Raw genomic sequence first — 10,886 nt, 5'->3', positions numbered from 1 at the left:
GGCCCGGTGGGAGGGGTAGTTTACTCCTCTACTCTTAACCACTGCCCTAATACTCTCTGATCGCTATGGTAATGTTTAAACATCCCTTCAAAATAAGATACAGACAGGCCGCAACAATGAAGTATGTTGTAAAGGGCTGGGGGGGGGGATGAAGTAAAAGGACGGGGGGGGAGAAGGCATCCTTCGAGGCCCATCTCCAATTAGTCGAAGGACCACATGTGGTCCGCGGCCCACAGGTTGGGGATCGCTACTCTATAGAACTCCGCCAATGAGATCTAGCCTCTGCTGGTTTAACATGCTATGAAACCAGCTTGTGTAGATATATGGACAGCTCCTTGCTTCAAGCTCTTCAGGCCTGTTTCAAGCTCTCCAGGCTTGTCTTTGCTTCCACACTTGTGGGCAGCTCCAGTGGTCTGCCTGACAACCTGTGACCCCTCATGCACCAATACCTTGCTGGCCAGATGAACCATGGGGAAGAACTTGAAACCAGATCAGCCAAGGTCTAAAGTAAATCCAACAAGCATTGTCGCCAGAGCTGGTTCAAGATGTTTGTCACCTCCAGCAAGGTATACTTACCTCTTCCTCCTCCTGTTTTACTGGCAGGAGCTGAGCTGAGGCACTGTGGCAAATTCCTTGGACTCATGACTATGGCACAGCTCCGTGAGGTGATACCTGTCACCTCTTGCACTGCTGAATTGCTAGGAATGAACAGAGCCCCCTGCTATTTGTTCCCAGTCATGAGCTTGCTTGACTGGGGAACCAGCCCTGACTAGAACAGTACTGTTAGCTTAAGCAATGAAGTAGGAATACTCTTGGATAATCTTTCCATTCTGGCCCATTATCACAAGTGGGAGAAATAGCCAGAAAATGTCTCAGAATTAAGGTGTTTTAATGGCAGAGGTCAGGTGGGGGAATAGCAGAAGAAGTCTTTCCTCTGAATATCTCATAAATGCTTTGATTTTTATTCTAAAATATTTTAAATATATATATATATATATATATATATGTGTGTGTGTGTGTGTGTGTGTGTGTGTGTGTGTGTGTGTGTGTGTGTGTGTGTGTGTGTGTGTGTGTGTGTGTGTGATTTTGATGACCCAATGGCACGAGGGACAGTATTACCCTACCCGAGATTAGAGGAGGGGGCATGGCTACTATTTAATTATGTACAAGCTAATGTGAGGACCTTTGTTTATTGCAATATTAACAAGTCTGTTAGCGCCATGCACAGTTAACAACCTCCCTATGGATGGAAAACAAGAAACTGCAGTCTTTGGTGACCCAACATCCATCTGCAAGGATCAATGTGTGTCACTGACAGTTTTCTAGAAGAGAAAAGAGAAGCGATTCTTTTCTTTTTCCAGTGGGTTGAGGCAGTTTGCCAACAGTTGCAGGCACTTTATCTTCTTTTGCTACTTTTTCCTCTTTGAAGATTAGATCTGTAACTGTTACAGAACTGTCACTGCATGTTAGTTCACCAATCACAAAACTTAGTTTAGGTTAGAATTGGAATCCCAGCAGAAACCATCTAAATGGAGGACTGTCACAAAACTGCCAAGGTTTTCAGCTGATGTATGTAGGGTGCACTACTGTCACTCCTGTAATCAAAAGTGGTCTCAGTCTGCAATAATACATTGGGAATGCCTTGTGGACACCTTTCTAGTAGATTATCCTGTTCCAGACTTGCATGATTGGTGACCCATTAAGCTTGGAAGCATTTGGTGGCCAGGAAGGGGCTTGATAAAGTCCTGTTTTTGCTGCCTGTCTGAGAGTTAGAAAGCATTAAAGGGAAACTCAGATGTGTGTGTAAGGTAGCACCAGAGAAGTTTAAGGCCATTCCACATGGAAAGATTTCAGAGGAATTTTAGGCTGCCATGGGAAGGGGAAGCCATGAAAGATGCATTCAGTGGCCAAAACTTCTTCAGTTTTTGGGAATGCTTCATTGGATCCTTCGTATTATACTTACTTTTGTTTTGTTTTGTCCCAAGTAGGACTGAACCCCTACCCCTATCCACTGTAATGGGCATGGAATTGCATCTGTAGTGGGCTACACTCATGGCAGATTGCTTTGGTGACTGAACTGGAAATGGAAATTCAAATATGCCAGTTTATAAATAAGTATTTTTTAACAGAAAACTCAGACTGAAATATCCTTTGCCAATGGAGTTTCTGAAAAAGCAAAACACAATCTATATTTCAGGTTGTGAAGTGTGAGATAGAACAAACTTTAACTAGATGTTAGATGGAACATTCTGGGAACTATTTGAGTATAAATAAAAAAAATCTCCAGCACTGAAAAACACACAGAAGTACCATTTTGGGGCTCATTCTTTGGCCTTTTTTCTTTCTCTTCAACCCCTCTATCATTCTGATGACCAATTAAAATGTGGCTTATAAAAGCACAGTCTGTGCTGCTCTCTCTTGATTCTCTTTGTCCAAACCCAAAGGACTGGCAAGTAGTTATAAGATTTCTTGAAGAGCTGAGGCTCTGCTATTCCTTCCTTCAACACTATTCATTGTCAGCTTGATAACTGTGCCTCAGTAAATAACAGACCTGCAGTGTATAATATCTTCAGCTCTTTCAAGTTCCCCATTACCTGTCAACTGCACTTGATACCAGGATATTACTGAGGTTTAGGAGCTTACTCCTCCTTAAGGCCAAGCCCAAGGAAGAGAATGAGGTATGTGTTTTGAGAGGAGCGGTTATTTTTCACTGAGAGACACACTCTGAATTTTCAAGCCAAGGAAAGATCAGAAAGTTCTTGATTAAAAGAGCTGGCGCTTCAAGGTGGAGCGAGTGGGTGGAGGGACTGGCGAAAACAAAGGACCACAGGCTGAGAAAAATTGCTTTGGAGTTGCTATCATATGAAACACTAAATTCATTTCCAGGCTTACCAATCTGATACTTTTGTGGAGCTGTAACTTTATTGTGAGACAGCCTGGTTGAGAAGGAGACTGTTTGCGCCGTTTAACAGGAAGATTGGTTTGCCTTGGTAGGACCTGCTTCAACCCCCACCCCCCACTCCATGGAACTTGAGAGTTGCAAATGGACATTCCTCTACCATGTTTATGCCACAGGTCTATTGTGAAAACAAATCTCTAGAAGTGTTTAGTACAGTGGTAGTCAAACTGCGGCCCTCCAGCGAATGCTGGCAGGGGCTTCTGGGAATTGTAGTCCATGGACATCTGGAGGGCCGCAGTTTGACTACCCCTGGTTTAGTAGCATCCACTGGGCAGCTCCTAGAGGGGTACTTGAAACCTTGGAAGTGGAAGTGCAGCTCCTTGTTGCTTTCCCCCTTATCTTCCATCTTAGATTGTGGTTAACAGAAGAAGTCACATGAACAGAGCAATATCTAATACTGTTGTTGTTGTTGTTATGTGCGAAGTCGTGTCCGACCCATCGCGACCCCATGGACAATGATCCTCCAGGCCTTCCTGTCCTCTACCATTCCCCGGAGTCCATTTAAGTTTGCACCTACTGCTTCAGTGACTCCATCCATCCACCTCATTCTCTGTCGTCCCCTTCTTCTTTTGCCCTCGATCTCTCCCAGCATTAGGCTCTTCTCCAGGGAGTCCTTCCTTCTCATGAGGTGGCCAAAATATTTGAGTTTCATCTTCAGGATCTGGCCTTCTAAAGAGCAGTCAGGGCTGATCTCCTCTAGGACTGACTGGCTTGTTCGCCTTGCAGTCCAAGGGACTCGCAAGAGTCTTCTCCAGCACCAGAGTTCAAAAGCCTCAATTCTTTGACGCTCGGCCTTCCTTATGGTCCAACTTTCGCAGCCATACATTGCAACTGGGAAGACCATAGCCTTGACTAAACGCACTTTTGTTGGCAGGGTGATGTCTCTGCTTTTTAGGATGCTGTCTAGATTTGCCATAGCTTTCCTCCCCAGGAGCAAGCGTCTTTTAATTTCTTTGCTGCAGTCCCCATCTGCAGTGATCTTGGAGCCCAGGAAAATAAAATCTGTCACTATCTCCATTTCTTCCCCTTCTATTTGCCAGGAATTGAGAGGGCCGGATGCCATGATCTTTGTTTTCTTGATGTTGAGTTTCAAGCCAACTTTGGCACTCTCCTCCTTCACCCGCATCAACAGGTTCTTTAGTTCCTCTTCACTTTCTGCCATTAGAGTGGTATCATCTGCATATCTGAGGTTGTTGATATTTCTCCCTGCAATCTTGATCCCAATTTGTGACTCCTCTAATCCCGCATTTCTCATGATGTGCTCTGCATACAAGTTAAATAGGCAAGGCGACAGTATACAGCCTTGCCGAACTCCTTTCTCAATTTTGAACCAGTCAGTGATTCCATGTTCAGTTCTCACTGTTGCTTCTTGACCTGCATATAAATTTCTCAAGAGACAAATAAGATGCTCTGGTATTCCCATCTCTTTAAGAACTTGCCACAATTTGTTGTGCTCCACACAATCAAAGGCTTTAGCATAGTCAATGAAGCAGAAGTAGACGTTCTTCTGGTACTCCCTAGCTTTCTCCATGATCCAGCGTATGTTGGCAATTTGATCTCTAGTTCCTCTGCCTCTTCGAAATCCTGCCTGTACTTCTGGAAGTTCTCGGTCCACATATTGCTGGAGCCTAGCTTGTAGGATTTTGAGCATAACTTTGCTAGCATGAGAAATTAGTGCGATGGTGCGGTAGTTTGAACATTCTTTGGCATTGCCCTTCTTTGGGATTGGAATGTAAACTGACCTTTTCCAATCCTGTGGCCATTGTTGAGTTTTCCAAATTTGCTGGCATATTGAGTGTAGCACTTTTACTGCATCGTCCTTTAAGATTTTGAATAGTTCAACTGGAATGCTGTCACTACCACTAGCTTTATTGTTGCTCAGACTTCCTAAGGCCCATTTGACTTCACATTCCAGGATGTCTGGCTCCAGGTCAGTAACTACCCCATTGTGGTCATCAGGGATGTTAAGCTCGCTCTTGTATAGTTCTTCTGTAATACTGTACCAGGCCATTATTTTACCAGGCTTGATATTGCCTATTCTTGTTGGCAGTGGGTCTCCTATCTTTAAAGTAGAGGTCTTCTGCATTGTCTTTTAAAAGAACCTTTTAACAAGAGATGTCTGTCACTGAACCTGGGACCTTCTGCATTAGAGATGTGCAGTAAAATAAATAATAAACAATAAAAAAGATTTGTATTTTACTCGTCCAGGTATATTGCATCTGAAAAATATGAGTATTCCCACTTCCCTGGTTTCCAAATACTGGTATGATATTCCATTATTCCCTCTGGGGAATCTTTTTCAGGAGCTGGGGAGTGTTTTTAAAGATCAGTCACAAAAGCACAGTGTTTTTTTACACTATGTTCCTTCCTTGTTCTTTTGCTTAATGTTTTTAAAGGGACTGGCACCAAAACTGCAGGGGTGATACTGGTACTTGTCTTTTAAATAACCCCAAATGTCAAATCAGTTGGGCCAAGGGTCCTGAACAAGGTTCCCTAGTCATCCTCCATTATTTCCTAAGGAGGGGGGGGGGGGAAACTGGCAAGCCAATACCAAGCCCTAGGACACACAAGATTTGCTCAAGATCTTTGACTCCAGCCTGGTGGAATGCTCTTCCAAGGAAGATCAGGACCCTGGAGGACATTAAACAATTCCACAGGACCTGTAAAACAGAGCTATTCAGCCAGGTATGTGGCTGAGGCTATTCAGCCAGGTATGTGGCTGAGGCCTAAAATTGTTTCTGACAATATTTGGCCTCCCCACTAAAAGCATTTAACAATTCTAGATTATTATCAAATATTGGCCATTTTAACAACTGAATTTTAACATCGTGTTCCTCCCATCAGAGAGAAGGTGGCAACTTTGATTCACCTTTTAACTTAAATTAATTCAGCTGATTTTAATATATTTATGTGTTTGAATCATATAGAACTAGCTTCAAAGGCCATTCCTAAGAATGGGCCTTGAAAGGGTCCATGCCCCCGGCCCCTGGCCAGGCAGCTTAAGGTGGCTTTGGGCCAGATAAAGTGGGGTGGGCAGGGGCTGGGCAGCTCATTAGGATGCCTGGGATAGAGCTCCTTAGCAGGCAGTCAGTCAACAGGCCGGGAGGCCCTCATTAGCAAGGCCTCCACCATGACCCTTTGCCCAGGCCCTCTCCCCTTACCTGCTGCTGGCTCCAGGCACTGAGGTGCGTCTGAGAGCAAAGAGGCTAGAGTCCAGGGGCAGAGGGCGGGAGCTGCAGGGGCAGGGCCAATCAGGGCAAAGCTGGCTGCACTCTCATTGGCCATATTCCAACTTGGACAGCCGGACACGTCCCACCCCCTAGGCTGTTTCATAAATATATAGAGGAACAACAATTGATAAGGATGTTGTAAGCCACAGTGAATCTGTTGGGAAGGGTTGCATGCAAATCTAATAACAGATGATTAGATTATATTAGATGACAGGCAGACAGATTTGAGAGACCTGACTATATAAAAATACTATTAGTGTTTTTCAGATATATTTTTGGACCAGAAAAACCCAATTCCACATCCCTATTCTGCATGCAAAGTGGATGCTCTGACAATGACCTACAGACCTATCCTCTGAGGTCTTCTAGATTCCAATACATCAGATTCAAAGGTCACCAGACATCCTTTTGATAACTTGCTTCTGACTTGCCCATGCCCCACAGGTCCTTTGCTCCATTAGCTATCACTTCTTCTGGATTCATGAAATGTGCTCAGGTGAACTTTCATGGCAGGTTTCCTGGGACATTCCAGCCTTCACACGCTCCATTGTCCACAAGAGGCTGACAGTCATTATTCGTTTGATGAGCCTACTGCCTGCACATTTGCCTTGTATTTTCCTCCAACATTTGCTCAGTGGGCATCAGTGGGCATTAGCTCAGTCCTTCGTGAGAGCATGACTCATCTAGGCATATATCATTATTAAATCCTTCTTCTTCCCTTTGTCTTTAAGGGGTTTAAGTTGTAATTGTGCAGACCGCCAATTAATAGGGATTTAGTATACATAGATGATTATGTGTGGCAAAAGATAAAGGGCTAACAATAACAAGCTGGATCAAACAAGATGGATGAAATTTCACTGAAGTCTGATTAAAATTGTACTGTCTAAAAGGGAACTATGAATTTCAGGACAAACAAATGGTGTCCATCATGCAGACAGGTTCTCTGGAGCTCTGGTGATCAGTTTCAGTCAATTTTGTACTTTTAATTTGTATTTTGTACTTTTAATTTTGTACTTTTAATTTGTATTCTACAGTATAAATATCTTGCCCATCCCAACCTCTTTCCAGCTCCCTTCCCCGGTTATATAAAATTTAGTGTTGTCTGTCCCATTTTTCTGTTCATCAGTATTTGTGCTGCATTTCTTTAAAAAAAAATCAATGTCACTACAAAGTGAAAAATGTAATTATCTGCAGAAACAAATCTTGCAAGAATTCTTTTGTCATGATTGCCTTGTCCTTATGTAAAGAGGTCTCATGTATGTTTAAGAGGGGCATTGAAAGGGAAATCCCTCCAGGTGTGGCTTCTCCTATGACTCCATGAAATTGAAATCTTGAAACTGTAGGAGCTCTCTCAGGACCTGGAGATGGTAATTCCCACCATTGGCCTTTTGTCTTGAAAGGAAAACATTTCCAGATTCTGTTTCTGATGGCAAGAAAGAAACAAAAAGAAAGAAAAATATCCTTGTTAAATCCAAGGTGATACATTTCAAATAAAATGATGGCATGTACCAATGCTCTGCCTATATCAGTATTTACCTACTCATACTGATAATGACTTCCCAGGATACCAGGCAGTGAAAGATTTTTTTCCAGCTGTTGCTACTGGAGTTCCTGTATGTGAATGACTGGCTGTGGGATCCTTCTGTTCCATTAGCATTTATTTTATCACTGAGTTTTATCTCATCACTGAATCACAGCCCCTCTCTGGAGACTCAAAACAGGCAGGACTTGAACAGGCTTTTGAAAAATGGTATCCTTTTCACCATTGGTCCTTTCACTTTGAATGAAGTTGCTACAGATCCATGGGTGGCTAGCAGGCACCATATGCAACATAACTTATACCCAATTAGACCACTGTTCAATTTCTAGTACTGTTTTAGAATCCTTTTTTTTTAGGGGTTTACAGGCAGAGAAAGCTGCTTCTAAGTTAACTCTAGTTACCAGTGCAGTCTTCTACCCTGGACTAACTCTTCATAGAATTGCACTGTAAATGTAGTAGGTGACATCAGAAATTGTGCACCGGAGATGCAAAATAAATGCTTTACCAGCAAGCTGAGTTTAATGCTGAAAGGGGTTCTTTTACTATAGCAGAAGCTGCTATGGGAAAATGTCTGTTTATAAATCTAAATAGAATCTGAGATCAACTAGACACAACCTGTAAGCCATAGCATCCTCCTGTTGGCTCCTCCACACAGCAAGCCATGATTATTTATTTATTTAGATTTTTATACCGCCCTTTCCATATGGCCCAGGGCAGTATAATGTTCAGTGATGTTCAGTGGGTCATTGCATTCTCGGTCTGTTGTTACCCTTCCTCCACAGTGAGACACACAAACTGCAGTCTGTGTATTCTTTTGCTGCACATGAACAGCTTGCTAGACACAACCCCCCCCTCCCAACACACACACAAATACAATATGGATCCAGGCTGAAGCAGCTTTCATATCACATCATGAAGCCATAAAACCATAGAGCCGAAATGATGCCAATGAATTAACAAGGCGCCAAGTTACATATACGCTGTGCATATATTACATTACATTATTGCCTTATAGTGAATTTGCAAATAGTATTTTCTTCAAATGTAGTGCATCTGATGAGGGTGATTCTTTTTTCAAAAACATGACTTTGTGGCCCCAATCCTGAGAAATACAAAGATATGATCGTCCCATCATTGGAAAATACAACCTTGCTGTCTTGAGGACTGTTATCTGTGTGCTAGTGTTCAGATCCACAAGGTGTCCAATGCCATCAATGGATATAGAATGGTGTAAGTGTTTAGGGTGACACTGAAAAATATTTATCTTGGCACCTGGACTTCTGTGTGCCAAAGACTGGGCTACCTCCTGTTCTTAGTCCATTGGTTCTTAATCAGGACTAGCAACCATTCACAGCAAGAAGGCAGATCCGAGGCTCAGACTTCCAAGGAGACACCTCCGTTCAACACTGCTTGAAAAGGAAGTTGCTGGGGAGGGGAACTTGTATGCACCAATGTCTCTCCTTCAAAGGAAGTCTGAAAAGGATCCTGTTGCAATCTGGATTTTTTAAAAGCTACTTTCCCACACATATCTTTCACCACCCTTCACATTAATGGAACTGTATCAGCATTTTTCCCCAAGCTAGCTTCTAGAAAATCAATCTTACTGCTAGGCTTTAAAAATGTTTTGCACCACTCTTGCAACGTGTGATTTTTTGACATGAGATCAAACATGCAGCCAGCTGCGTGACCTTAGGCTAGTCACAGTTCTCTTAAGGCTGTTCTTGCAGAACAGTTCGATTACAGCTCTCTCAACCCCATCTGCCGCACAGGGTATCTGTTGTGAGAAGGGAAAGGTGTTTGTAAGCCACTTTGGACTCCTTCGAATAGTGAAAAGCAGGGAATAAAAACCAGTTCTTATTCCTCTAAATGTATTATTTAGATATTGTACCTTTGGTATATAGAATCATATACATACATACATACATACATACATACATACATACATACATACATAGAGAGAGAGAGAGAGAGAGAGAGAGAGAGAGAGAGAGAGAGAGAGAGAGAGAGAGTTCATTGACCTTTCAATAGGTGCTTGGGATCCATAGGTTTTAATCCAGATGTGGGGGTAGTTTGTAAGAGTTTTGAAATTTATAACTAAAATATATTGAAATGTTGGCACATTGGCTGAAAGTGTAGAAATGATATATATATCAGAATACTTTTATTGGCATTAAGATGTATATATGTTTCCTGAAGACTGCATTATGATAAATATATCTTGGGATCCAGATTTAAATCCTCACCATGTCGCTTTGCACCTCAAGATACTTAGCTGTGGCATGCACGTTTACGGAAATCTTGTAGACTTATATTCATTCAGTGGTCCTCCAACAGATAATGGATAGAGCCAAGGATCTATTTCAGATCTTTCCTCTGGAGTCCCAAAGGATCCATAGAAATGCAGGAAATAACACAAGTCATCTATTCCAATCCTCTTCCATACAGCAGGATATTCTATAGCAAAAACATCTCCATACAATCTTTACATGAAATTCTCCAAGGCAAGATATTTCATAACCTCCCTAGGCAAGTTGTTCCAGTTCTGAGCTGCTGTTAAACATCTGGCAATTTTTCCTCTTCATTGAACCCAGATTGGCTTTCCATTTGGCAGTGAAGCACAATGTTGTGAAAACTGTATTGTCAATATACAGAATAGGTTGGAAGGAGCTCAGACAGTGGTACTCACTCTGTGACAGCCACGTTTGCAATTATCATCACCCCAAAGAGCTACATAACAACTGTATACCCTGTGCATCACCCTATCGCACACACATGCAAATACAAACAATTAAAATCATATACTTGAAATTACCATATTATATCTGAACATGTCTTAGTCAGCCCTTGGATATCTAGAATGAGGTAAGAGCTTCCCTCTCTGCCTTCTTGCTGTCTCTTCAGCCTGAGGCACAGCAGCTCAGGTGAGGGAGTCATGTTTCCAAACTGGACACGAAGAACGAAAATAACACCACCACCATATTGTGGCCAGCATGCCCTTTTCTTGGTTTCTGCGGTGGTTATACAGATACTTATCATGGATGCTTTAGGCTGATCCTGCATTGAGCAGGGGGGGTGTGGCTAGATGGCCTATGTGGCCCCTTCTAACTCTTTGATTCTATGATTCTACTCTCTGCAGTCTACTTGCTGCCCTCCCAAG

The sequence above is a fragment of the Paroedura picta genome, chromosome 9, assembly GCF_049243985.1.
Source record: "Paroedura picta isolate Pp20150507F chromosome 9, Ppicta_v3.0, whole genome shotgun sequence".
In the NCBI taxonomy this organism is placed as follows: domain Eukaryota; kingdom Metazoa; phylum Chordata; class Lepidosauria; order Squamata; family Gekkonidae; genus Paroedura; species Paroedura picta.
Note: the sequence above shows the minus strand (reverse complement) of the source record.